Here is a 27,276-nt window from a genome sequence, read left to right on the forward strand (position 1 = left end):
GTCTGTAACCCCAACTAAATGATTAGAGGTTAAAGGGCTATCCAAATAGGATATGTGTCACGTTAAGAGAGGGGTTGGTCAGTTTTCATTATCACCACCCTGGCCATAAGGATGAGCCATCTTTTGTTGTGTGTGTTTCATTTTTGTTTTTTTAAGCCCCTACGTCCTATGGCTTCAAGGAAGCATAAGAGAAACATAAATACCAATTCTGTACACTTTGTGAAGCAGAACTAGACTTGTACGAAAGCCGCCCGCCCTCTGGCCGCTGCCGTGGCCGCCTTCGGCCCTGCAATGCCCTGGCCACCAGACTTTAAGGCTGTTTTGTCTCTGGCTGCACCAGACAAGGGAGGGGCCCAGACAGCCATGCCAGGGGGCAGTCCGCTGGTCCATTGCTCAGCTTCTAGAAGCAGGTGCATCGCAGCCACCCACCTGGCAGGAGGCTGGCGATGCTGGAGGGGCTGGGGGGAGCTTTGGTGCAGCATTTTGGTTGAGGGGCGGCCACAACTCTGCCCCCACCTTCCCCTTAGGTCTGGGGGGCTCAAGGCCTCTCCCCAACACATTGGCCACGGGCAGCACCGCCCGCCTTTCGGCACCTGGCTGGGCCTGTGAGCAGCAGCGGCCAGCCCAGCCCCCTCTCATGGAAACGGACTTTGGATGGCGGGAGACCAGGTGGATTGGTTCACCCAGCAGATGGGAGGGCTGCACCCCCTCGCTGTCAGAGTTCATGCTCTTGGGGGAGGGCAGACACGCGGAGGAGAAACCTCCGGCGGCCTCAGAGGCTTGCTCGCAGGCTGAAAGCATTCTACTGGCCCTAAATCCTGTGGCACCCAGCCCTTGGGTTCCGCCGTGGCCCAGGCCAACCGGGCAGGGCGGCCCAGACTTGCCTCAGCGGGCACGCCACGGCCCCGCCCTCCCGGGCCCGCCCCCGGCGCCGGCGCCGCTCCAGCCCGCCTCCGCGCGTTTGGGCGGGGCTCTGCGCCGCGACTGGAGCGCCGCCGCCGGGGGCTCGCGCGCCAGGTTAGCCATCTTTGAAGCAGCAACAGCAGCAGAAAAACAAACCCCAAGGACCTTGGGAGCGCATGGCCAAGATCTCTTTCTGAAGTGGAGGAAATGGCAGAAACCAGCTATATCCGCAATTGTGAATAAGAGACTCAAAGAGCATGGCAAAAACTATGAGGTATCTTCTCCTTATCTGGCCCAAGACTATGGTACTGTGGGACAGTGGGACAGGCAGCCTGGCTTCCAGGCCCCTGGAGGCAAGGGAACATGTGGCTGAAAGAATGAAAACTGGAAATATAGACTTGGCTGCTGGTGTAAGAGACCAATGACTCTATCCCTGCTGCTTGATGATCTTAACTTGTGGTCATCTATTGACTCTCCTAATACACTCCCTTAATAGTGAATGCTGTCTGTGGATTCTGTGTGGCCAGTGCGATGAATTATCGAACCCAGCATAGATGCAGAGTGATAAGGGAGAAATGGTTGGTGTCAGAATAGGTGACAAAGGATGAAGCAAGGAGGCATGTTTGACCCCTGCCTCGTGGCAATAAGGAAGCCAGAGGAGTTCAGATATGTTCAACTCCACTGCCATTTGCTGCGATAAGTAAGATCTTCATTTCTTTTATGCTTCCATAAAACTCAAGCCACAGTATTTCCCTATAATCCCAGAAATGCATATTTCCCAAAGGTTCCCCCTGTTCCATAGGAATTTTCTAGGTAGGTTTGTTTGTTTGTTTGGTTGCCATATTCTTGTTCCTGTCATCTTACTTTACAACAAAGATTAAAACAATCCTATAGGACAAAGGAAAACTGCCCCCCCCCATGGGGTTTACCACACTGTAATCCTTACAGAAGAAATCTGCCATATCTTTCTCCAGCGCAGAGACTGATAGGTTTGAACCACCAACTTTTTGGTTAACAGCCAAGAGTTTAAACCACTGCATTACCAGGGCTCTAAATGCAAACATCAATTCACTGCCATCCAGTCAATTCTATGCTAACTGTGTAGAATAGCCACCGTGGGTTTCCAAGAAAGTTAACTCTTTATCTGAGTAGAAAGACTTGTCTTTCTCCAGACAAGTGGTTTCAAACTACTGGCCTTGTGGTTAGCAGCCCAACACATAACCACTCTAACACCAGGTATCCTGGATTACTCCCGCACCTGTTAGGAGCAGTATTGCCCACATTGGACAACACTGATTTACGTGATGGTCTAAATATTTTTATTTATGCTGACATTTTTAGAAATTCAGAGTCAAAATTTAAAAACAAAAAATTTCAGCAAAGCATTTTAAAGCAATGAATTAAGTAGATTAAAATACACTCTTTCTATTCACAACATCTTTCCGTACACATCCTATATAAGTAACCTATTGCTGGATCTTCATAGGATTATAATTATTTGATAATAAAATTACATATTTCTAAATATTTCATTTGAAAAATACCATAATAGAATCTAATGGTTGGTGTCACGCTTAATGAGATTCAATAATATTACCAGTCATTAAATTAATCATCCTTCTATTTTCTCCAAACTAACTTCAGTCTGTATTGATTTCATCCACATTACACAATGGTGTATGTTTATGGCTATACGTGGTTAAAGAATGATTGGTCTGGTAAGTTTCTAGGGCGTCCTGAAAAGTACATTGTTACACCAATTTCACTTCCTTCACAAATTATTGGTTTCTTTTTAAAACAAAGCATAATCCATAAAGAAAAGTAAAAAAGACAAAGTATCCAAGATAGTAGTACACCGCTCATTTCTGTTCAACAGAATTCTTCTGTCTGAAGCATTTCATCTCCACTTTTTTCCAATTTACAATACACTTGTAACAATAACCAACTCACACAGCTCAGAATAAATCGATACCAGAAACTAACAATTCGATTGTTATAAGATATTCAAATTCAGATGAGCAACTTGAAGACCTAGAAGGCTAACACCTTGTTTTAACCTATATAACTTTACATTTTCAGAAATAAACACATTGCGTGATGATATGATAAAAATGCAACTCCTTTTCCAGTAAAGCTCAAATTTAAGGCTCATTACTTGGAATGTGTGAAACTATTTTTGCCTTTTAAACTCGTATTGAAACCTTAAATGAATTTTTTCCTGAGTAGGCAACATCCTAATTTAACTTTTCTATTACATTTATATGAGTTTTAAAAAAAACTTTTGAAAATTCATTTAATTTGAAGTGACACACAGAGATCTGGTCCATTAGCTAGTGCTGTTGAGCAACTATGAACAACAGAATGAAACAATTGTTCTGCACCATCCTCTCAACAGTTCCTGTGTTTGAACACATTGTTGAACCCACTGTGTCAATCCATCTTCCTCATGGTCTTTTCTATTTTTCACTGACTTCCACCTTTAGCAAGTAGCGTGGTAGCATAGTGGTTATGAGCCGGCATGCTAACCACTAGTTCTACTGCCATAGTCTCAAAAATTCTCAAGGACAGTTCTACCCAGTCCTATGTGGTTGTGGTGAATTAGAATCAGCTCGATAGCAATGACTTTGGGGCGTTTCTACTTTACGAAGCATAATGTTCTTTCCAAGGGACTGATGTTTCCTAATCACATGACCAAAATACATAAGACAAAGTCTTGCATTCCTTGCTAATAAGGAGCATTCTAGCAATTCTTTGTGTAAAGTTTTGTTTGTTCATTTGGCAGTCCATGGTACTTTCAACAGTCTTCACCAATACCATAATTCAAATGCATCCATTCTTCTTCGGCCTTTATTATCCATTGTCCAACTTTCACATGCATATAAGGTTCACAAACTGACATCCTTACTTTACAATACTTTAAAGAGGATTTGTGCACATTTACCCAATGCAATAATGCATTCTTTGATTTCTTGACTACTGCTTCCATGAATACTGAGTGTGGACACAAGCTAACTGATTTCCTTCATGCCAGTGATCTTTTCTCCATTTATCATGATGTTGTCTATTGGTCCAGTTGTGAGGATTTTTGTTTTCTTTATATTGAGTTGAAATCTATATAGAAGGCTGTATAGTCCTTGATCATCAGCAAATGCTTCAAGTTCTTCATACTGTCAGCAAGCAAGATTGCTTACTGTATATATCAACCTGTATATATAAACCTTCCATCTGTATATATGAACCTTCCAATACAGAATACCATGTTCTTCTTTATATAGTCCAGCTCCTTGGGTTATTTGCTCAGCATACAGATTAATAAGGATAGTGAAGGCACACACATTTCATGATTTTAAACCATGCAGTATTATTTTGTTCCGTTGACACAATTGTCTCGATCTGTTTCCAAGTCATGCTTGAGCCCAATGAAGTGTTCTGGAAGTCCCGTTCTTTTCAATGTTATCCACACTTTGTTATGTTACAGGAAAATAAATAAATAAATGCCATCTTTCTTATATTTTCGGCTTTCTACAAAGATCCATCTGACATCGATGGTGATCTCACACATGCCACATTCTCTTCTGAATATGGCTTGAATTTCTAGCAGCTCTCTGTCAATGTATTCCTGCAACTGTTGCTCCCTGTAAATATACTACTGCAAAAATTATTGAATGATCTTCAACAAAATTTTACTTGTATGTGCTATGAAGGATATTCCATTCTCCGGAGTCACTTCTCTTTGTAATGGGCATAAATATGGATTTCTTCCCATTGTTTGGCCTGGTAGCTGTCTTCCAAATTTCTTAGTAAAAATGAGTAAGTGTCCCCAATGCGTCATCAGCTTATTAAAGCATTTCAATTGATAGTCTTTCAATTCCTGGAACCTTGTTTTTAATGGCATCAGTGAAGCTTGGACATCTTCCTTAAGTGCCATTAGCTCTTCACCATATGCTACTTCTTGAAATTGCTGAATGTCAATTATTTCATTTTTGATGATAATTGATTCTATGTATTTCTCCCATCTCCTTTTCAGGCTTCTTGTATCATTCAATATTTTGCCCATAGAAACTTTTAATATTGCAAATCAAGGCTTGAATTTTTTTCACTTAAAAATATGTTATTAGGAACTCATACAACTCTTATCACAATCCACACATATATCAATTGTATAAAGCACATCTGTTCATTCTTTGCCCTAATCATTTTTAAAGCATTTGCTCTCCACTTAAGCCCTTTGCATCAAGTACCCTCCCTCCCCGCAGCCCCCTTCCTCATGCTCCCTTAATAATTTATAAATTATTATTTTGTCATATCTTTCCCTGTCCGACATCTCCCTTCACTCCCTTTTCTGTTGTCCGTCCCCCAGGGAGGAGGTCACATGTAGATCCTTATAATCAGTTCCCCCTTTTCAACCCACTCACCCTCCACTCTCCTAGCATCGCTCCTCACACCCCTGGTCCTGAAGGTATCGTCCATCCTGGATTCCCTGTGCCTCCAGCTCCCATATTCACCAGTGTACAACCTCTGCCCTATCCAGGCCTGCAAGGTAGAATTCGGATCATGGTAGTTGGTGGGGAGGAAGCATTTAGAAACTGGAGTAAAGCTGTATTCTTCATTGGTGCTACATTGCACCCTGACTGACCTATCTCCTCCCCTAGACCACTCTGTGAGTGGATCTCCAGAGGCCAACAAATGGGCTTTGGGTCTCCACTCTGCACTTCCCCCTTCATTCACTATGGTAAGATTTTTTTTTTCTTATGATGCCTTATACCTGATCCCTTCGACACCTCGTGATCACACAGGCTGGTAGTGCTTCTTCCATGTGTGCTTTGTTGCTTCTGAGCTAGATGGCTGCTTGTTTACCTTCAAGCCTTTAAGACCCCAGACACTATCTCTTTTGATACAAGGCTTGAATTTTTTTGGTCAGTGTAAGATTTGCTTAACCCGTGGCCTTCAATACTAAGAAAATGGTGTTTTATAATAGTAACAGGAGAAAAATACTACATAAGAAAATTCTAGTTGTAATAGGAGGCTTTAGTTTTAGGAACAAGGGCATTTAATTATTTTGGAAATGCTTATCCTCTACTTAGAAAGTTCTGGAATCACCAGGTTTACAAATTATTTCATATAGTAAATGGTAGTTTCCTTAACACCATGTATAAACAATTGTGCTTTCTACAATGTGCCTACCAAAACATTGTGCTGTTTCCTTAGCAGTTTGTAAAAAGATATTAATAACCCTTATAGAAATATAAAACACTAAGGAAATACAAAAACACTATATCCTATGAAAAATACTTTCAACATTAAGATTTGTAAAGAAATGAAAGATGCACACTCAACTGTTAGAATTCCTCTAACAACTTATTGCACAATCACCTCCTTCATCTTAGGGAAGAGAAGGCTTCAGCAGTTTAATTCCCCCAAGCACTGTTGAGTACTTACTGTGGGTCAGAAACCTTGCTTTTCCATTACATTCACTCAAGTTATCATAAATCTATTACTAACCCTTGGTTACACATTATTTTAAATAGCAGTAAAATGAATAGATTTTATTTATATCACCCACCATGTGAGCAGTGCTGTAAGAATAAAACTTGGCATCTCTAGCAAGTTAATAAGTGTTTTATTAAACTATATGGAAATGTCACATGATTTCTTCCAGCACCAACCATTTTATTCCTATCACTGTAGCTATCCACATCTAAGTACAAACTATAGAACCATCAATAGGAAAATTAAGAGAGAAGTCCCACTAAATTTGGTACTATTTTGTCTTGTGAATTGCTAGGAAGTCATGAGAATTAGCATACATCATCACAAAAGGGCTTATAGAGAGAAGCAGAACTCTACTGAATGCTTTAGTTGAAAAGGTATTTTCAAGTCTCCAGTTTTAAAGGTATTTAGCCTTCTCCAATATCAAAACTAAAATAAATGGGCAAATATAAAAAATCATATATATCATATGTGCCGTTTTGAACACATAAGGAAATGCGTCTTAACGAGCTTGTCGTTGGCTCCAGTGAGAAACCCTGACTTTGCCACTCCTGCGAACAACTAAGCAAACTGTTGCTCAGGTCTGTTCCAACCGTGATTTATGGGAATAAGACTGTTGTGCTCTCCAGGATTTTCACTGTCTTGTTTTCAGAAGTAGAAGACCAGACTTTCTTCCTAGTCTAGCATAATCTTCTAAAAGCTCAACTAAATTCTGTTCCACATCACAGCAACAAGCACATGTCCATTGTGGTTCATTTGGTTCATAAATTGCATTGATGACAAATAAAACTCAAGTTTCTTGTGCATGGATGGTGAGAATCTGCCACTGGACCACAACCGGTCTTTTGCCACCAGAAAGTCATGTTTAGTAGATATGGGAATGCAGCCATTTCGGGGGGTTGTTACAATGATAAAAAATGAAGAATATTTTTAAATTAAGTAGATTTTTGTATCAGGTCTTTAATTTTTAATAGCCCTTCCAGGTAGTTCCTGGGTGGTGCAAACGGTTAATGCTGCGAATGAAAAGTTTCGAGGTTAAGTCTATTCAGGGGCATCTAGAAAAAAAAACTGGCAATCTAATTAAATAAAAATAATTGAAAACCCTATGGAGAACAGGAACCTTGGGTGAATAGCAGTTATGCATTGGGCTGCTAACCACAAGTTCAGTGGTTCGAAACCAGCAGCCATTCTGGAGAAGAAAGGGTTTTCTATTTCCAAAAAGAATTATAGCCTCAGAAACCCACAGGAGCACTTCTACCATCGTGTAGCATTGCCATGAGTCAGAATTGACATTAGGACATCGAATTATTGTGATTGTATGGAGGACAGTTTTGCATTGTAACGTTTGAAGTCGCCACACGTAGGAGTTGACTAAACCACAAACTGTTATACCAAAACAAGAGGGAAAAAAAATCCCAAATCTTTACTGTTTGTTTATATGCCGTGTTCTGTAGTGTTCTCAATAACCCTCTCTCAGTAAACACAGCAGCTCTCTCCATGTAACACTCAATGCAAAGAAAGTATTTGATATCAAATGACTTTTCAAATTCAAATAGAAAGTAAGTGAAAACTCGGATCCAAAATCAGCCTCCCAGACTCAAGAACCAGTGCATTTTCTCTTGCACCATGAAAAAGTGAATAACACAGATGTCCTCAGAATGACTCAACCAATATTTCTCATAATATGAGACATCTTAGCAAATAATTTTATTCTCAGAACATTATTAAAAGTTAAACCTTGTCAGGATGCAATGTAGCAACGATGAAACACAACTCTCCTCTAGTTCCTAAATGTTTCCTCCTCTCCCCTCCCCCACACTAACATGATCCCAATTCTACCTGACAAAATTGGCTAGACCAGAGGTACAGATAGCAACTGGTACAGATAGCAACTGGAAACACAGGAGATCCTGGGTGGATAATCCCTTCTGGACCAGTGGTGAGAGTGGTGATACCAGGAGTGTAGAGGGAGGGTAGGTTGGAAAGGGGGAACCCATTACAAGGATCTACATATAACCTCCTCCCTGGGGACACACAAAAGAAAAGTGGGTGAAGGGAGACACTGGACAGTGGAAGATATGACAAAATAATAATTCATTAATTATCAAGGGTTCATGAGGGAGTGGGGAGCGGGAAGGGAGGGGGAAAATGAGGAGCTAATGCCATGGGCTTAAGTGGAGAGCAAATGATTTGAGAATGATGAGGGCAATGAATGTACAAATGTGCTTTACAAAATTGATCTATGTATGGATTGTGATGAGTTGCATGAACCCCTAATAAAATAATTAAAAGAAAAAAAGATTAAACCTTGGTTTGTGCTTTCCATCCTAGCAAGTTAAACTCCACTATGTCAGTAGTTCAAGGTCATTATTGCATAGTTAAAACCCATTAATTTAGGTCCCAGTATATTGGCATCACATTTGCCATGAAAACATTTCTCTTAAAAGTCCCTATGAGGTCATTAAAGACTCAAAATACACAACAAAAGTTTAGCAGAGCATGTGAAACATTTTTATTAGCGAGAAGAGTCCATCATCATTCAGGAAAGCTTTTCTGCTCTGAAATAATACAGGTGGGAAAAGAAGCTGAAATCCCTCAGAAGTCCAACACACAACTTCACCTAGTGACAAGACAATTCCCTACTGCAGAGCTCTTGGAGGAAGTGCACTTTCAAAACCAAAACAAACCCACTGCCATTGGGCAAGTCTAACTCAGAGATCCTATAAGGCAAAGGAAGAACTACTTCTTAGGGTCTTTGAAACCATAAATCTTTATGGGAGCAGACAGCCTCATCTGTATTCCATAGAAAGGTAGGTGGGTTTGAGTCACAGACCTTTTAGTTAGCAGCCCAATGTTTAATAACCTTATTTTGTGTAATTCCTCTGTATTGTTAACCTACTGAATGTTTCCAACCTAATACTTTTTTTATTTTACACTCAAACAAGACTACAATCACATATAGTTCCTTTCTTTCAGGCAGAATCATACCTTCTGGGAGCTAAATTAGGGCAGAACTCCCATCGGTAACAGAAACCCCAAAGGGCACTTCTGCTCTGGCCTATATGGTTGCTGTGAGTTTGAACCAACTCAATGGCAGTGAGTTTGGTTTGGGTTATAACATTAGTGAAATAAAAGGGAGAAACAAGGAGAGTCCGTAGCATGTCATTCTACAAATTTAATCTAAGCATAAATTTCAGTTTATCATTTAGAGCAAACTACATAAAAATTTTTAAAAATTTAAATCTCTTAGGAATTGTGATTTAAATGCTCACCCAGAAAAAAACACTATTGGACAGATTTGGATAGACAGTTTAACAAATAGTGGCGCTCATATGACACCAAACCAGATAAAAGTGATGTTTTCTTTTGAATAGAAAATTTGTGGCCTCAGTCTAAAGCTCTAGCAGGCAGTCAAAAGTGCGCACTGCAGGCTCTTCAGCACCGTGGCTGCCATTGACAGCCTGTAGGCTCCTCGTCACCACTCACCCTGCATACCCTTCACCACCCCAAGCTGCCAGCATGGGAACCCATTCTTTCTTTATGTGCATGCATAGGCCTTTCTTGAATGACTTGAACTGTGCAACACTGGCATTCCCCAACCAGGTTGGTTGCCCTTAAGATTCAGGGGCAAAAACTCTCCTGACTGCAGGTCAGACTGTGGCAGGGCTTTGTTTTTACCCCAACTTGGGCCAGCCTTTTTTTTTCTCACATTTTTATTAAAAAGTTATTGCTGATACCTCATTTGCTTACCTTTGAACAGTATAAGCCAGTTAGATGGAAGCATTGGACAAAGATTTCCTAGAACTGTTGCACAGAATAGTGGTGGTATCAAAAAGAAAAATCACCTTATCTGATTTTTTTTATATCATTCCTCTCATCCCCCTAAATATCTCACTTCAGTTTTTGCCATTGAAAGAACTTCTACAGGCCATCTTGCCCAGCCCTCGGCTCTGTAGCCGAGGAAGCCAAACCCCAGGAAGCTGAGGACTTTAACATACTTCCTTGGGCTGCAAGTTCATGGCAGGGATCAACTTTCCCAGATATCCCCTTGTAAGTGCCCTGTGCTCTGTGCTTTCAGACAGGTGAAGAAGTTTAAGTGGATGGCCTAGCTGCTCTTTCTCATCCATACTTTTATAAAATTCATTATTGAGTTATATATATTGTATTAATTTTATTTTATTCTGAGGTGGAAGAATCTTATTGTAAAACCCATTTATGTGAATTATTGCCTGGCTTTTTAGAACTATAAAGCAATAGATTAGGATAGCACATAAGAACTAGCAATCTAGTTAGTTCTTTTGCAATGTATTAATTATTGTGAAACAGAACATGAAATGTTTCCCCCAAATTCTCAGTTGCTTAATATCTGCTTTCTCTTAAACCCAGTTGCAAAATTTCAAACCTATTATTTGTATCCCCAACTTTTCTTTCACAGTGATCACTTATTTTGTCATTTAGTTACTAAATTTCCTGGGTTTGGCATATAAGCATGGTATGAATTGACAGATGTATTTTTTGAATACTAATTCTCCTGAACTGAAGCCTTGTTGTGAACCGTCATGTTTGCTACTGTTCACTCAAGTACCTGGCATGGGAACAGCAAACAAATTTGTTTCATGAATGTAATGTTGGTCCACTTAAAATTTGTACAGTACCATAATATGTAGGGGTTGAGTTGTCAATAAAAAATGTGGCTTCGTGGTGATCATAAAAAAAGGGGGGAAAGGCCCATAAAATCAAGGTGATCACAGAAGAAGGCTCCTCTTGTGAATTAGGAAGCAGATGATAGGATGAGAGGACATGTCAGACAATGATGAAGAAGAAAGCAGTGGAGAAGAGGAGGTTATCATTCCTTAGAAAAAAGGCAAGAAGAATGCTGTAACGCTATCAAAGAAGGTGACAGTTTCTCCAACAAAAACAGGTGGTAGTTGCCCCTCAGCCAAGAAAGCAGCTCTCACTCCTAGCAAACAGGTGGCCACCACATCAGCCAAGAAAGTGGTGATACCAGCCAAAGTAGTCAGATGCCTGGCAAAGCCATTGTAGCCACCCCAGGGAAAAGTGGAGCTGTCTCATCAGCTGAGAGGTGAAGAATGGCTAGAGTGCCAAGAAGGATGAGAGTAATGAGGAGGATAAAGGCACAAGTGGAGAAGACGATGACGAGAATGTAGAGGAATGTGAATCGGCCACAATGAAATCAGCCACTGCCCCGTGCCTCAAAGGAGGAGGAGGAGAGGGAGGAGGAGGAGGATGAAGATGATGGCGATGACCCTGAGAAGAGGCTATGGAGATCATACCAGCCAAAAGCAAGAAAGTTCCAACAGACGCAGTCCTGTTTAAAGTATGGCTGAGGACGAGAATGATGAGGATGAGGATAACAAGGAGGAAGCTAATGAAGAGGAGGACTAGGATGAATCTGTCAAAAAAGTACCTGGAAAATGGAAGAAGGAAATGGCCGAGCAAAAAGGTGCTCCCAGAGCCAAGAAACAGACATTGGAAGCTGTCTACAAACTACAGCTTGTAGCCTCTGTATTAGAATCCTGACCTGCAATAAATCTGCTCCTGGATTAAACATTAGTCTCAGTGACCTTTTTGTTCAAAACCATCTAACTTTGATGTACATTAGAATTGGTATAATGAGGAAGTTGGGCTCTGTGGGTTTGGCATCTGCTGACGACCTGGAAAAAGCCTTGGAGTTCAATGGCTTAAACGCTTTGGGCAACAAGAGTAAATTAGAGAGACCTAGGGGAAAGCACAATAAAAAAACAGATAGAGATGCCAGGACAATGTTGGCCTAAAATTTGCCTTACAAAGTCACTCAGGATGAATTAAAAGAAGTCTTTGAAGATGTGGATATCAGATTAATCAGCAAAGAATGGGAGAGTAAAGGGATTGTGTATCTTGAGTTTAAGACAGAAGCTAATGCTGGAAAACCCTTGAAAAGCAAGGGACAGAGATCGATGGCCATTCCATGTACTTGGACGACACTGGGGAGAAGGATCCTCATGAGGACCAGAATTTGGAACAGTGAATCAAAACTTGTTTTAAGCAACTTCTTCTACAATGCAACAGGAGAGACACTGCAGAAGGTGTTTGAGAAGGAAACTCTTATCAGGTGCCCCAGAACCAGAAATAGGGTATGCATCCATAGAATTTGCTTCCTTTGAAGATACTTACAAAGCATTAAGTTCTAGTAATAGAAATAAAGAAATCGAGGGCAGAGCAATCTGATTGGATTTGCAAGGACTCGGGGGGTTACCTTCTGCATGGATCTCACCATTCAAAACCCAATTGTCAAAGGTCTGTCTGCAGATACCCCTTAGGAGGCCTTAAAAGAACTCTGCCATGGCTCTGTTCAGGCCAGGATAGTCCTGACCAGGAAACTGGCTCTTCCAAAGGGTTAGCTTCCTGAACATCAACAGTAGGAGGATGCTAAACCAGTGAAGGAGGCAATGGAGGATGGCAAGGTAGACATCAGCAAGTGTCACTGGACTGGGCCAAGCCTGAGGGCACATGTGGCTTCAGGGGATGAAGTGGTGGAAGAAAAAGGGTTTGAAAGAAGAGGTGGTCAAAGCAGAGGAGGCCTCAGTGGATTCGCTGGCAAGGGCCAGGGAGGCTTAGGAGGGCAGCGTGGCTTCAGGGGAGGAAGAAGAGGAGGAGGAGACCACAAGCCACAATGAAAGATGGTGAAGCTTGAATAACTCTTTCCCACTTCTGTTTAAAAGACTGTTGCCAGACCATGACAGAGTCTTCAGGGAACATTCCGAGTACATAGCCCTGTGGAAATGACATTTCATCCTATGCATAAACCCAGGTTTTTCCTACTGAAAGGTTTGGGGGTTTGTTTTCTTTGCTTGTTTGTTTGCTTATTTTGCATTGCAGGGTGGAGGTAGGGGTGGGGCACAGAGTTTGCTTCAGTGACTTTGGAACAAATTAAAAGGTCCTAAACTCAGAAGAAATAAAGAAAGAAAATTTGCTTCATTATTTGTCTTTTAGTATTAATATTAGCACTAAAGAAGGAATGATTCTCTAAGATTAGGAGATTTGTAAAACACAAAAATCTCTGAATCAGCACTTTTTTGGGGGGGGGGGCTAGGGGTAAAGTGGGCTTTATTAAAGAATTTTCAAAAGTGTAATTTTATTTCTCTGCTTATTTGTTCGAATTCTGTTGCTTAAAAAGCACCAAAAATTAAACTATATATAATATTTACATTTATTTCCCAATGGCTTCTTACATTATGAAATTCTTAATGCATTCTTTCAGCTTATTTAGATAATAAACGTTCAGGAAAGGATGTTGATATGTTAGCAGATACAAAGACAAAGGTCTCCTTTAAGAAGTCATTCTCCTCTAATCTACCTCTAAATGTCTAAAGAACTTGACCTAAAAACCTTCTCTTCCATAACGCATATTCCCTTAGGGAATCTCATTTGAATGCATGATATAGCCTTAAACATTCACAGACCAGAGTCCACTTGACCTAATGTACATAAATGTTTCTTTATATTTTAATTTAACCCATGTTTTACTGTTCAAATGTTATTTAAGCAAGCAAAACTTAAGTATTGAAGACTGCTCTAAAAACCTCTTTTATTCTAGTCTGATCAATCTGGAAATAGTTAATACTACTCTTTTGTACTATATGCTTACATTAGATAAACTCTCAATGCTCGCATTGAGAGCATCTCTAAACTGTATATGACAAAACATGTTTAAACATGAAGTGAAATGCAATTTTCTAGAGGATAGAAGTCATATTTTTCTTATGTTTAGATACATAAAAAATTCACTGATGAGTTGATGCCCACTCACAGAAAACCTATAGATACCTGTTGCTGTTAGATGCCATCAACAAAAAGAAACATTGCCCAGTCCTGTACCATCCTCGCAATTTTTCCTGTGCCAAAGCCCATTGTGACAGCCTGAATACTTGTGATTTTTTTTCCAACTTCGTTGGTCATATTGTGAAAGTAAAAATGAATTAGGCAATAGGAAAAATAAATACGATGTTAATATTTATTTCCATATTGTTGTTGTTAGGTGCCATCGAATTGGCTCTGTCTCATAGCAACCCTGTGCACACCAGAACTAAACACTGCCTGGTCCTTTGCCGTCTCCACAAATGTTCCTATGCTTGAGCCCCTTATTGCAGCCATTGTACTTTCTTCTTTTTCACTGCCTCTCTACTTTATCAAACAGGATGCCCTTTGCCACGGACTGTATGTCCAAAGTATGCAAGATGAAGTTTCCCTATCTTTTCTCTAAGGCTGTGGATCTCAACCTGTGGGTTTTAACCTGTGGGTCACAACCCCTTTGGAGGTCGAATGACCCTTCCATAGGGGTCACCCGATTCATAACATTAGCAAAGTTAGAGTTATGAAGTAGCAATGAAAATCATTTTATAAAGGGTCACAGCATTAGGAAGGTTGAGAACCACTGTTCTAAGGAGTACTCTGCCCTTACTTCTTCTAAAACATCTGCTTATCCTTTTAGCAGTCCAGCACCAAAATTCAAATGTATCAATTCCTCTTCAGTCTTCATTACTCAATGTCCAACTTTCACATGCACATGAAGCAATTGAAAATACTATGACTCATCTGTAGCAGTGTGCATGTTCTGGTCTAATCCGATTTCTAAGGTAGAATTCAGGTCATGATAGTGGGAGAAAGGAAGCAGCAAAGAACTAGAAGAAAGTTGAGTGTTTCATTGGTGCTATACTGCACCCTGACTGGCTCATCTATTCGCTGTGACCCCTCTGTGAAGGGATGTCCAATTGTATGCAGATGGGCATTGAGTCTCCACTCCATTTCCCCTCACCCCCATTCACCTTGGGTATGGTTTTATTCTGCGTCTTTGATGCCAAAGACTTGATCCCATCAACACCTCAGGATCACACAAGCTAATGTGCTTCTTCCATGTGGGCTATGTTGCTTCTGAGCTAGATGGCCACTTGGTTATCTTCAGACTTTTAAGACCCCAGATGCTATGTCTTTTGATAGCCGGGCACCATCAGCTTTCGTCACCACATTCGCTAATGCACCCGTTTGTCTTCAGCGAATGTGTCAGGAAGGTGAGCACTACGAATTCCAGTCTGTTAGAACAAAGTGTCCTCGTGTTAAGGGAGGACTCGAGTCGAGGCCCAATGCCCATCTGCAACCTTGATTATTAATATATATACACAGTTCTATTCCCCTGTCATTATATACATACATATTTACATATGTAATGCCTGTATTTAGGTCTCTATAATGTCCTTTCCTCTATTTCCTTTTTACTTCCCTCTTGTCCCACCATTACGTTCGGCCTTCATTCAGGTTTAGTAATTCCTCGCTGCTACATTGCCCTTCATTGAGCCCCATTAGGCATCCTATGACCTTCCTTCCACTGATTTTAGTTCCCTTATCTCTAGGTTGGACCCCTCTCCCCTTCCTTTCTCCCACCTCCCCTTCTCCCATATCCCCGAAGAACCATTGGTCCCATTCTTTTCATCTCTGAATTATTTATCCCACCTGTCTTATCTAGATAGACATGCAGATACATTAGTAAGTGCAAAAAAAACAGGCAAAGCCAAATAAAACAACAAAGGAAATAAAAAGCAACAAAGCAATAACAACAACAGCAAAAAACAAACACAAAATAACAACAAAAAGAAAGTCACTGACAAAAATGGAAAAGCCTATAAATAGTTCAAAGTCTGTTTGTTGGCCTTTATGAACGTTTTCCAGTCCAGGATAGAAAAACTCCTCAGGCACAACAAGGAGAGTAGAGAAAACAGGAGGATTAGGGGAGGGTGGGGAGAAAAGGGGAACTGAATACAAGAATCAAAGCTAGAAGCCTCTCCCAAGGGGAATGAATAACAAAAAAGTGGGTGAGGGGCAACTTAGCCAGGGTTCCTAAGGGAGGGTGGGTGAGAAAGGGAGGGGGAAGTAATGGGGAGAGGATATCAGGGGCTCAGGTGGGAAGAGAATGCTTTAAAAATGATGATGGTGGCATATATGCAAATGTGCTTGACACTCTGAAGGAATGTATGGATTGTGATAAGAGGTGTAATAGCCCCCAATAAAAGTATTTAATAAAAAGAGAAAATACTATGGCTTGGATCAGGTGCCCTTTACTTCTCAAAGTAACATTCTTGCTTTTAATACTCTAAAGAGGTCTTATGCAGCAGATTTGCCCCAATGATCATTGATTTTGAACCCAAGCAAGATGAAATCCTTGACAGCGTCAAAATTTTTTCCATTAATCATGATGTGACCTATTAGCTCCGTGGTCATGGTGTTGGTTCTCTTTCTATTGAGTTGTAATCAGTACAGAGACTGTAATCTTCGGTCTCCATCAGCAAGTGCTCAAGTCCTCTTCACTTTCAGCAAGCAAGGTTGTGCCACCTTATAGCCATATAGTACTGTTTTATTATTTAAATTAATTTTATATAACTTTACATTGATAAACAAGTTTAGATTTATGGCAGACATAATTTTTGCCTTTTGCATTTTTTGCCTTTTTGAATTTTTTGCTTTCTGACATTTTTACTATTCTAAAATTCTCACTTGAATAAAACGAGTAGTTCATCTGGAATATCCAATATTATGCATCATTAATATCCTAGTGCATTATGTATGAGGGTGAATAATATCCTGAAACAAGAACTCACTCACTGAAAGTAACATATTGTTATATCATGTTCTAGTATGGGAAGAAATTCTATTAATTAAATTGATGTCATAGATATTAAAAGAAAATTTTTAAAGCCTTGATATTGCTCTGATTATAAGTTTCAAATTGACTTTTGGAAGCCTGGTAAAAATTAACAATTTTGCCTTATAGAAACCAGCTCAAGAAATACAGAATCATTGTTGTATTAGGATTCTTCCTAATATAAATATAAAAGATAAAAGGTCCTTCCAAAGATAAAAAATCATTTCACCACCCTGAGTTTACAAAGTTAAAGCTTAAAAGATCAGACTTTCAGCAATAAGACTACTGAACCAGAATGACTTTTATTAAAAGGAAGTAAACAATGATGGAAAAGCAGAATATTCTTTTTTTTTGGGGGGGGGGGGTACAGCACAACCATAGATTAAGTCATTGTGCCTGTATAAAAACCACTAACACACTGACGTAGAATCAATTCTGGCTCATAGTGAACCTATACAGGATTTTTGAGGCTGTAAATACTTATGGGAACAGATAGCCTCATCTTTGTCCTTCAGAGTTGCTGGTGGGTAAGAGCCACATAAAACAGTGGTCCTCAAATTGTGATCTTATACTAAAATCATTCGCACTTTACAACAGATTTTTCTCAATTTAAAATCTTTGCAAAAATTTTTGTTCCCATACATTTAAAAACTATAACCTAATAACCTATAGTAACTAGACTATATATAATGTTACATAATAAGATACTTAATTATTAAAGAGTGAATTTCCACTCGGTCTAGACCATTTAAACAAGCTGGCATTCAGTAACATATCGCATCTCATGCGATTGCCCATATTAATCATTGTTCATTATTATAAACTGCAGGTTTGTCTGAAGAGTAGAATGAATGAATACCCATGGAAACTGCCTCACCAATTAATGAAGCCAACCTTCACCGAGCTGCAGAGCCTTATTTTTTAGCCTTTTCTCTCCTCGATCATTTAAACTAACATTAACACTAACTCTTTGAACCAGAGCTGGTCCAATTCATCTCACGACAGTTATTCTGCTAACTATTAAGAAATATGGAATATTTATTTTGCATCGGCTGATATACTGAATAAACCTAATTAAGTTATAGAGTAACTGCTTCTTTGTGTATATTACAGAAAACCCTAAATATCTCCAGAGAAATAATGTTTGTTTGTAATAATTTTACTTAATTAAAAATGTTGTGGTAACAAATTTTTAAAATGTCCGTGACACAATGGATGTATGTATGCATTGTGGTAAGAGGTGTATGAGCCCCGAATAAAATGATTTAAAAAAACCAAATTTTATAAGCTGCCCTAGCCAAGAGTGGCTTATCCATGATAGTAGAAGGCCGGCAGCAAACAGACCAGTTCAGGCCACAGTTAAAACTTAAGTCAATATTATCCACAGTAGAATCCAAGTAGCATAGAATGTGAATTTTTACTTTAACAAAGATGTGGCAAATAGTACATCAGCTCTTAGGAACTGACATTTTATTCAGTTATTTACTGTAAAATAAAATCCATGGCTTCAAATTTACAGATCATTAATTTTAAATGTTAATAATGTAATATCATATATTCTATTTCAAGAGTAGATGCCCTGGGACAATGGACATATTCTTTTCCATAAAACACAGAAGTATCTTCACAAAAGTTTGTGCCTCTACTTGACTTTCTTAAAAATCCACAAAGAGAATCAGAAATAGCACTTCAAATCAAGCACTGTTCATAAATGCTTTTGTGTACCATACACATCTGAAATTAATAATTACTATAAGCACACATAAGACCATTTCTATTAATATATTTGTTATAAAATAGAAAAATGTGCATAATTGTATTTAACAATTATTTATCAGCAACTAATTAACAAAGGACCCCTTTCTAATTTAATGTATGTTTGAGTGCACACATGTATGGATGTATAAATTTGAACATACCTTTTAACTGATCCTTGTTTGTCTAGAAGAATGTTATTTCCATTTGTATGCTAATTTTACAACTTGGTGCTGAATCCTCTTCTTTTTTATTTATTTATTTATTTATTTATTTGTTTGTTTTTTTAGAATCCTCTTCTTTTTTGGAAGAGTTTTTCCATTTATTCTTTTGGGGGCCCCTAGATATTTGAGTATAATCTACAAATAGAAACAGTGATTGCTGGAATGACCAAGTCTTCCCCATCTATACATTTTATTATTTATTTATTTATTTATTTGTATTTCATTTTATTAATCAAATATTTTGAGATGCAAAATTTTTCATTTGGATGAAATTTCATGATCATTTTTCTTTTGCAGTTCATAGTTCTGCTAAGAAGTCCTTGCCTGCCCCCAAGGTGCTGGATATTTTCTTCTGTGTATGTGTATTTAATTTATAGTTTTAGCTTTTATATTAATGCCCATGATACATTTTGAGCTAATTTCTGTGAAGTATATGAGGTTAAGTATCTACCTTTTTAAAAATCATTTTATTGGGGGTTTGTACAAATCTTATCAGAATCCATACATCCATCCCTTGTGTGTCAAGCACATTTGTACATTTGCTGCCATCATCATTCTCAAAACATTTGCTTTTACTGTAATTCTGGTTTTTACTGTTTTAAAAGATCTTTGACAGTGTTATTTAATTGCAAATGGTAAGCATTCCATATCAAATTACTTCCTTCAGGATGTTAGGATCTATGTTACACTTACTTAATAAATAAATTTGGAAATGTTTCTTCTTTTTGCTATTGCTGTTGTTGACTCATAGCAACCCTATGCAGAACAGAACGAAACACTTCCCGGTCTTGTGCTATCTTCAGAATTGTTCTTATGTGAGAGCCCATTATTGCAAAAATTATGCGAATTCATCTTGTTATGGGGCGCTTCCTCTTCTCTACGTCACCACCTATGATGTCCTTGTGAAGGGCTTGGTCTCTCCTGATAACATAATCGAAGAACATGAGGAAAGTCTCTCCATCCTGGCCTATCAGGAACATTGTGGTTATACTTCTTCCAGGGCAGATTTGGTTCTTCAAACGCATCCATTCTTTTCCAGTACCCTTATTCCAGGGCCACCTTTGACAAAAATATGAGCAATAGAATATACCCAGGCTTGAGTCAGCCTCACTTTAGTTCTAAAAATCCTTGCTTTTAAATATTTTAAAGAGGTCTTGTGTAACCAATTTACCCAAATGATTCATCCCTTGATCTCTTGATCGCTGCTTTCATGAACATTGATTGCTGATCCAAGCAAGGCAAAATTCTTGACAATGTCAAGCTTTTCTATGTTTATCATGATTTTAACTATTGGTCCACTTGTGAAATTTTTGGACTTCAGGCCTTCCTCTTCATTAGCAAGTGCTTCAAGTCATCCTCACTTTCAGCAAGCAAGGTTGTGTCATCTTCATATTGCAAATAAGCCTTCTTCCAATCCTGATGACACATTCGTGTGCATCAAGTATAGCTTCTCAAGTTATTTGCTCAACATACAGATTAAATAAATATGGTAAGAGGTTACAACCCTCACTTTTAAGCCCTGACATTTCCTGCATATAAATGATGAGGTGCTTCCTTGTTCTGTTTACCAACTGCCTCTTCATTCATGTAGCGGTTCCACAGGGACACAATTCAGGGCTGTGAAAGTCCCGTGCTTCTCAAGACTATTCAGGTTTCTTAGGATCCATGTAGTATTTGCATAGTCAATAAAACACACACATATATATTAATCATTTTATTGGGGGCTCATACAACGCTTATCACAATCCATACATACATCAATTGTATAAAGCACATTTGTACATTCGTTTCCCTCATCATTTTCAAAACGTTTGCTCTCCACTTAAGCCCCTGACATCAGCTCCTCATTTTTATCCCCTCCCGCCCCGCTCCCCACTCCCTCATGAACCCTTGTCCGATGTCTCCCTTTACCCACTTTTCTGTTGTCTGTCCCCCAGGGAGGAGGTTTTAATGTAGATCCCTGTAATCTATTCCCCCTTTCTACCCCACTTTCCCTGCACCCTCCTGGTATCGCCACTCTCACCACTAGTCCTGAAGGGATCATCTGTCCTGGATTCCCTATGTTTCCAGTTCCTATCTGTACCAGTGTACATCCTCTGGTCTAGCCAGATTAGTAAGGTAGAATTGGGATCATAGTAGTGTGAGGGGTGCGGGGGAGGGGAAGCATTTAGGAACTAGAGGAAAGTTGTATGTTTGATTGTTGCTACACTGCACCCTGACTGGCTCGTCTCTTCCCCGAGACCCTTCTGCAAGGGGATGTCCCGTTGCTACAGATGGGCTTTGGGTCCCCACCCCGCACTCCCCCTCATTCACAATGATATGATTTTTTGTACTTTGATGTCAAAACACGAAAAAAATATATTTTTTATATTCTCTGCTTTCAGGCAAGATCCGTATCTGACTTCAGTAATGATATTCCTTGTCCCAAGTGCTCTTCTGAATCTGGTCTGAATTTCTGGTAGCTCTCTGTCAGAAGGCTATAACTATAAATGATGTTCAGCAAAATTTTAATTCCATGTGTTATTAATGATATTGTTCAATAATTTACACATTCTTGATCATATGCTACCTCTTGGAATGGTTGAATATTTTTTTGGTACCGTGACTATATATTCTTTTGATTGTCATTTGATGTTTCCTGTGTCTTTCAATATTTTGCCCATAGAATCTTTCAAAATTATAACCTGAGATCATAATTTCTTCTTGTTCTTTTAGCTTAAGATATGATGTGTATTTTTCCTTGTTGATTTTCTACATCTTCGCACATTACATTATAAAACTTTATTTTGTCTTCTCCCCTGGAGAAAACAAAGTTACCCTTTGAACTGTTCTGTTTATTTTCACGTCATCATTTCTTTCATCTACTTTATCTACTCTACGATTAAGACCAAGTGTCAGAGTCTCCTCTGACACCCACTTTGAGCTGTTCTGTCTGTCCTTTTAATGACCTTTGGTTTTCTTCATATATAATGTTCTTGATGTTACCCAAGCTCATCAGGTCTCTGGCACTAGTGTTCAATGCGTCAACTCTATTCTTAAAATGTTCATTTTCTATAATCAGGATAATTAAAATGTACAGTTAAGCAGATATTAAGCAAATCTTGGGAATTTTTGCCCAAGGAACTCTTTTACTACTTTTAAAATTGAAATGGTCCAATTTAAACTGTGGGAAAGTTAATTTTCTAGAAAATGATTCTGAAATTTACTGGTAAAAAGATGGCGTATGATTTTATTTCCTCAGTTTTGGTAGTTATACTCCATCTAATGTAATCTATATTTATTTTATTAATATGCATACTTTCTTCCATTTTCCCCAACAGTTTTATTGCCATATAATTCACATATCATAAAATTCAATGGTTCAATCACATCAGGAAAAGTCGTCCAATCTTTGTCACAATCAGTTTTGGAATATTTTCCTCAATCTTGTACTCATTATTAGCTCCCTAGTAACCTCTATCCTTCCTTCCATTTAATTGATTTGCTTAATTGCTAGTTTAGCTACTTCATTTTAAAAAATTAAATTAGTACATTAATTTCCTTTTCATTAATTCTATTGTTTTTGTTAATGTTGCTTTTATTTTTATAAATATAGTTATTTGATTAATTTATCTTAATGTTCTATACTAATAGAGGTATTTACAGTTATAAATGCTATTTTGTTAACCTCTTTATGTATACCCAACATATTCAAAAACATAATGCTTTCATTATCCCTGTTTAAATAGTTTTTCAATCTTAAATTATATGTATTTAACTCAAGATTTATTTAACATTGTTCTTCTTTTTTAATTTCCAGATACTGGGATTATTTGGGAGTGTGAATTTTTAACCTCGTAAAAATTAATTTCTCATTGTACTCCTTGATATTTACTTTATTATTGCTACTCTGTTATACTGTGGGACTTGCTGAGATTTTCTTTGTGACTTAAGTCACAGTCAATACTCTTTCAATATGTGCATTTAAAGAAAATGGTGAAATGGGATACAAGTCAAAGGGTCAGCCATTCAAGCCCGCCAAGCACTCAGTGGGAGAACGATGAAGCTGTCTGCTTCTGTGAAGACTCGCCATTGGAGAACGCTTACGCTCCTTGGCTGTCCTTTAAAGGGGCTTCTATGAGGCAGACTTCTCTAACAGTGGGCTTCAGTTTTATGGATTTACTCGGAAGCTCAGATTTTAACATACATGTGGTAATAATTTATTTTAGAAAAATTCATACCAGAGTAGTCCAGAGGAGTTAGAGATTAAAAATGTCCCAAATGTCCCAAATGTCTAAGACTTCTCACATATTATTCTCTTCCATGTCCCCAACTCCTCCCTTGAGAATACCCCCTCATAGCTCTGAGTTCTGCTATTTGCTGTAATATCCCACAGAAACTCATGAAAATCTAAAAAAATATTTCACATACTGTTCAGTCCCCAAATAAAAGTTCAGGCAATTGTTATTGTTGTTGTTGGGTGTTTTCAAGTTGACTCTGACCCTTATCCACCCTCTGCACAACAGAAGGAAACATTGCTTGGTCCTGTGTAATCACACAATTGTTCATATGGGTGAGCCCACTGCTATAGCCACTATGTCAATCTACCCTGTCAAGGACTTTCCTCCCTTTCAGTGTCCCTCGACTTTACCTAGGTTCCCCGATAGAGGTGAGTCAAATGCAGGGTCCAGGGCCAGAAGTCAAACATGTCCAGATGTCAAAGGAGGTCCTCTTATTTCTACCGAAGTCAGTCAATAAATAGAGGTATTGATTTTCAAGTGATTTGATTGATAATTGTACAGTGGAGCCAGCATTTATACCCATTCAAGGAATATAAAAGATAGTGCCATAAATTACACACAATCATAAATAAATCTGAAAGATGCTCCCAACAAGGGGCGTGACTTGGTTCACACCCTAGACAAACTGTCAGGTCTTAATGCTATCCTGATCCTGCCCATTAGTATAGTAGGGCATACGCTCTAAGATGGGATTTGAGCCTCGGACTTTAAGTACAGAATTATATTACATAAAGAATTTTGACTAAAAGTGTCATATTCATTGACTGCAGCTCAATACATTTATTTGTAAGGTTAATCTCATGAATTATGCTGAGCATTTTGTTTTTTCTAATTGACTTATGCTATCTCTCCATCTTAGATTTTTTTTCTGTTTCTCCTTGTATTTCCTGGATTTGTGCTTTATGAAAGTTGTTTTTGTATTACTAGAAACATAAGAATTAACAACTATTTTATTTTCATTGTTAAGTGTGTCTTTCAGCATTATAATCATTCTCTGCATCTTTTAATGGGTTTTTATATAATTTATACTTTGTCAAGTTGAGACCAATGGACTGCAAAGCAGTGAGTTTCCTGCCTCATTGGCCCTGATGTAGTTGTTATGAGTTGGACTGCTAACCACAAGGTCAGCAGTTCAAAACCAGCAGCTGCCCCATGGGAGAAAAACAAGTCTACGCTCATAAAGAGTTATAGGGTCAGAAACCCACAGGGACAACTCTACTCTATCCACTAATGTTGCTATGAATAAACTCAGTGGCAGGAGGCATGGAGCAGTTTGGGATGGCATTTCTAACACAGGGTTTGAAATGCTGCTGTGATTTGTTAGGCCATAATCCTACAGAGATATTGGTGATTCTATTAAACAACGAAGGTGGAAAAAATCTCCATGTGGGGAGTGGTTAGTAAAGGGTCCAATATCAAGACTGTTTGCAGCTTCCAGCCAGCTTTCATCCTCTGTTATTTGTTTACAACCAAATCCTTTCTCCCTATCTCATTTGCACAGCTGCCAGGCCAAACATCATCAACACAGCCTACAGATGTGAGTGTCCACCCAGTGGCGCAGAAGGATCCAACCAGAAAGATGCATGGGAACCCTCCTGTCTGACAGCTGTCGACACCCAGATCAACATCCTTTCTCGCTTACTGTTATTATTGCTCTCTCTTACTGCTCTCGGGTTTTTCTTAGCTCTCTCTCTCATACTCGCTCTCTCTCTCTCTCGGTTCATTTCTCTGCTTCTATCTGCCAGCTCCTTCTTTCCTAACCTGCTGGTTCTCGACCATACACATGCTCTCTGCAATAAAATAGCAGCCAGTGACTGTGGCCAAGGAAGAACCCATTAACTCCTTCACCAAACTCTATGGTAGCTTGCTAGTGAGTCTGAATTAAAACCTGTTTCTCTGTTTTTCTGTGCAAATAAGGTTCTTGTAGCCTCTATACCTTATAGGCTAGGTGTCTCCTTTTCTTTCATTAGACTCCAATCTCCCTCAACTACCCTCATCCCTTTTATCTCATTCCCTTTGATTTCTGTAACTCCCAACATCCCTAAATAAAACTCATTAACTGATACTCATATTCTATCTTTCATATCTTGTCCCTTGTCCCTAAAACTTTACAATTAGTTATCATGCAACTTAGGTGACTGTGGCCTTCTGAAGAGATTAACCACTTTGTGATCTTGGTGACAAGGGTAGGATTTTAAAAGGACCAATCACTCAAAGGTCAAGGTAGGACCTCAGTGCCATCAAGAACCTGGAGCGGGAGATATCCTTTGTACCCAGGATCTTGTGCTGAGAACTTTCTAGAACAGGAGACAAAAAGCAGTGAAGATGGTACAAAACAGCAAATACAAACCATGAGGACCAGTGATAGACAACTTCAGTGACCTCATCATTCAAGAACAAGTGTGCTGAGTACCTTCAGGCAGGCAAGAGGCTTGTTGAAGCAGTGGGGTGCTTATGGATACTTATTGGTGGAGCTAAAGAACTATTATATGTGTTCAAACAGGTCAGAAGTCAGGTCTAAGTGGAGTCCTGCAGTAGAAAGGGGATGGAGGCAAGGTATACTGGAAAGCACTGCTGAGAAACATTTGAAAACTGACTTGGTTGAAAAATAGTCTTCTTTCTTCTGAGTTGGATACAGATTAATCCAAGTCATTTCTGACGCCAAATTGTGGCCTGTTACTTCCCCCCAAAAAAGATGTAATACTGAGCATAGCCTGTGAGTTCTGTGTGGCCATTGTAGTTCATCATTAAACCCAGCAGAGAGACAAGGAGTCTCATCCCAGAGGAATCACCTTTGTGATGGTGAAGAGTTTCCTTACTTGTAAATTTAGACAATGGCTGACACTGATGGTTTCCATACACTTACTTCCTTTTATTTGCATATACATATATTGCTATATTCTTCCACTGTTACTCTTCTGAATTCCTTGTTGTAGTATAAATGGCATCACATTCAGCTGTGCTAGTCAATCTTTAATTAGTTTTTACTTAAGTAATAAAATTGAGGGTTCATATTTTAAATAATCATTGTTTAGGTTTCAATTCCCTCATATTATTTAAAAATATATATTTACTTAAATGAATATAAATTTATCATTTCATTTAAGTTAAAAAGGAAACAGTCCTTTTATTTAAAACATTTTATAACTGTATATGCTTACATAGTTATTTTATACATGTGTATATGAAGGGGCTTCAAAAGTTCATGGAAAAATTCCATTATCTTTTTATTTCATTTTTTTCATGAACTTTTTGAAGATTTTCCTTCATAAGTATTACCTGGAAGTAAAAAAGATAGTCCTTCAAATTAGATGCCAAAGAAAAGAGATGGAGGAAGAAATAATTAGCTCATTTCAACAATGCTTATATGGACAATTACTGTACCCCCCCCCCCCAAAAAACAGAGATACTGGAGGCTTTTGCCAACCATTCAGACTAAAGATGGTATTTTTATAAATGTGCTCTCTGCCAAACGTTATATGTGTGGACTGATTACTGATGAAAAAAATTTGGTAAGTATTTGCAGCCCGAAAGTAAGGACTTAAAGCAGATATTCAAAGACATTGGTATAAGAGTAATTATTATAACAGATACTGAAAACTTCCTGAACAAAAATGTCTATTTATCTATATCTGTACCTATACTGATATATGTTTAGAGGTTTAGATATATCTAAAACTAAATTATTATACAGCTATATAGATATATAGGAAACAATATACAAAAAACCTTATTTAAAAAACAGGTAATAGTCATGGGCTTGTTTATTTGGTATGTCTTTATTACTACTGATAAAATGCTACTCCTTATCACCACTCTTTTAAATATAAAGTTATATATTATGTATTATACACTATATATGCAAGATACAACTATAAATGTAAAGTGTTATTTTTCACTTTTATCTATAAAGTAACATATACACACAAAG

The 27,276-nt window shown here is 38.6% G+C and overlaps 1 protein-coding gene, 1 long non-coding RNA gene and 1 pseudogene across 2 annotated transcripts in view; 2 read left to right on the forward strand and 1 right to left on the reverse strand.

Moving 5' to 3' along the window:
• RYR2 (ryanodine receptor 2) overlaps window positions 1-27,276 on the reverse strand; it is an 819,632-nt gene that overhangs the window by 582,711 nt on the left and 209,645 nt on the right. The window lies entirely within an intron of this gene.
• LOC142454336 (uncharacterized) lies at window positions 1,005-25,410 on the forward strand. Its single transcript, XR_012785695.1, has 2 exons — window positions 1,005-1,177; window positions 24,847-25,410. It is a non-coding gene; the product is annotated as an uncharacterized LOC142454336 (long non-coding RNA).
• On the forward strand, window positions 1,206-13,070 carry LOC142454587 (nucleolin-like; annotated as a pseudogene).

Source organism: Tenrec ecaudatus, chromosome 8, assembly GCF_050624435.1.
Source record: "Tenrec ecaudatus isolate mTenEca1 chromosome 8, mTenEca1.hap1, whole genome shotgun sequence".
In the NCBI taxonomy this organism is placed as follows: Eukaryota; Metazoa; Chordata; class Mammalia; order Afrosoricida; family Tenrecidae; genus Tenrec; species Tenrec ecaudatus.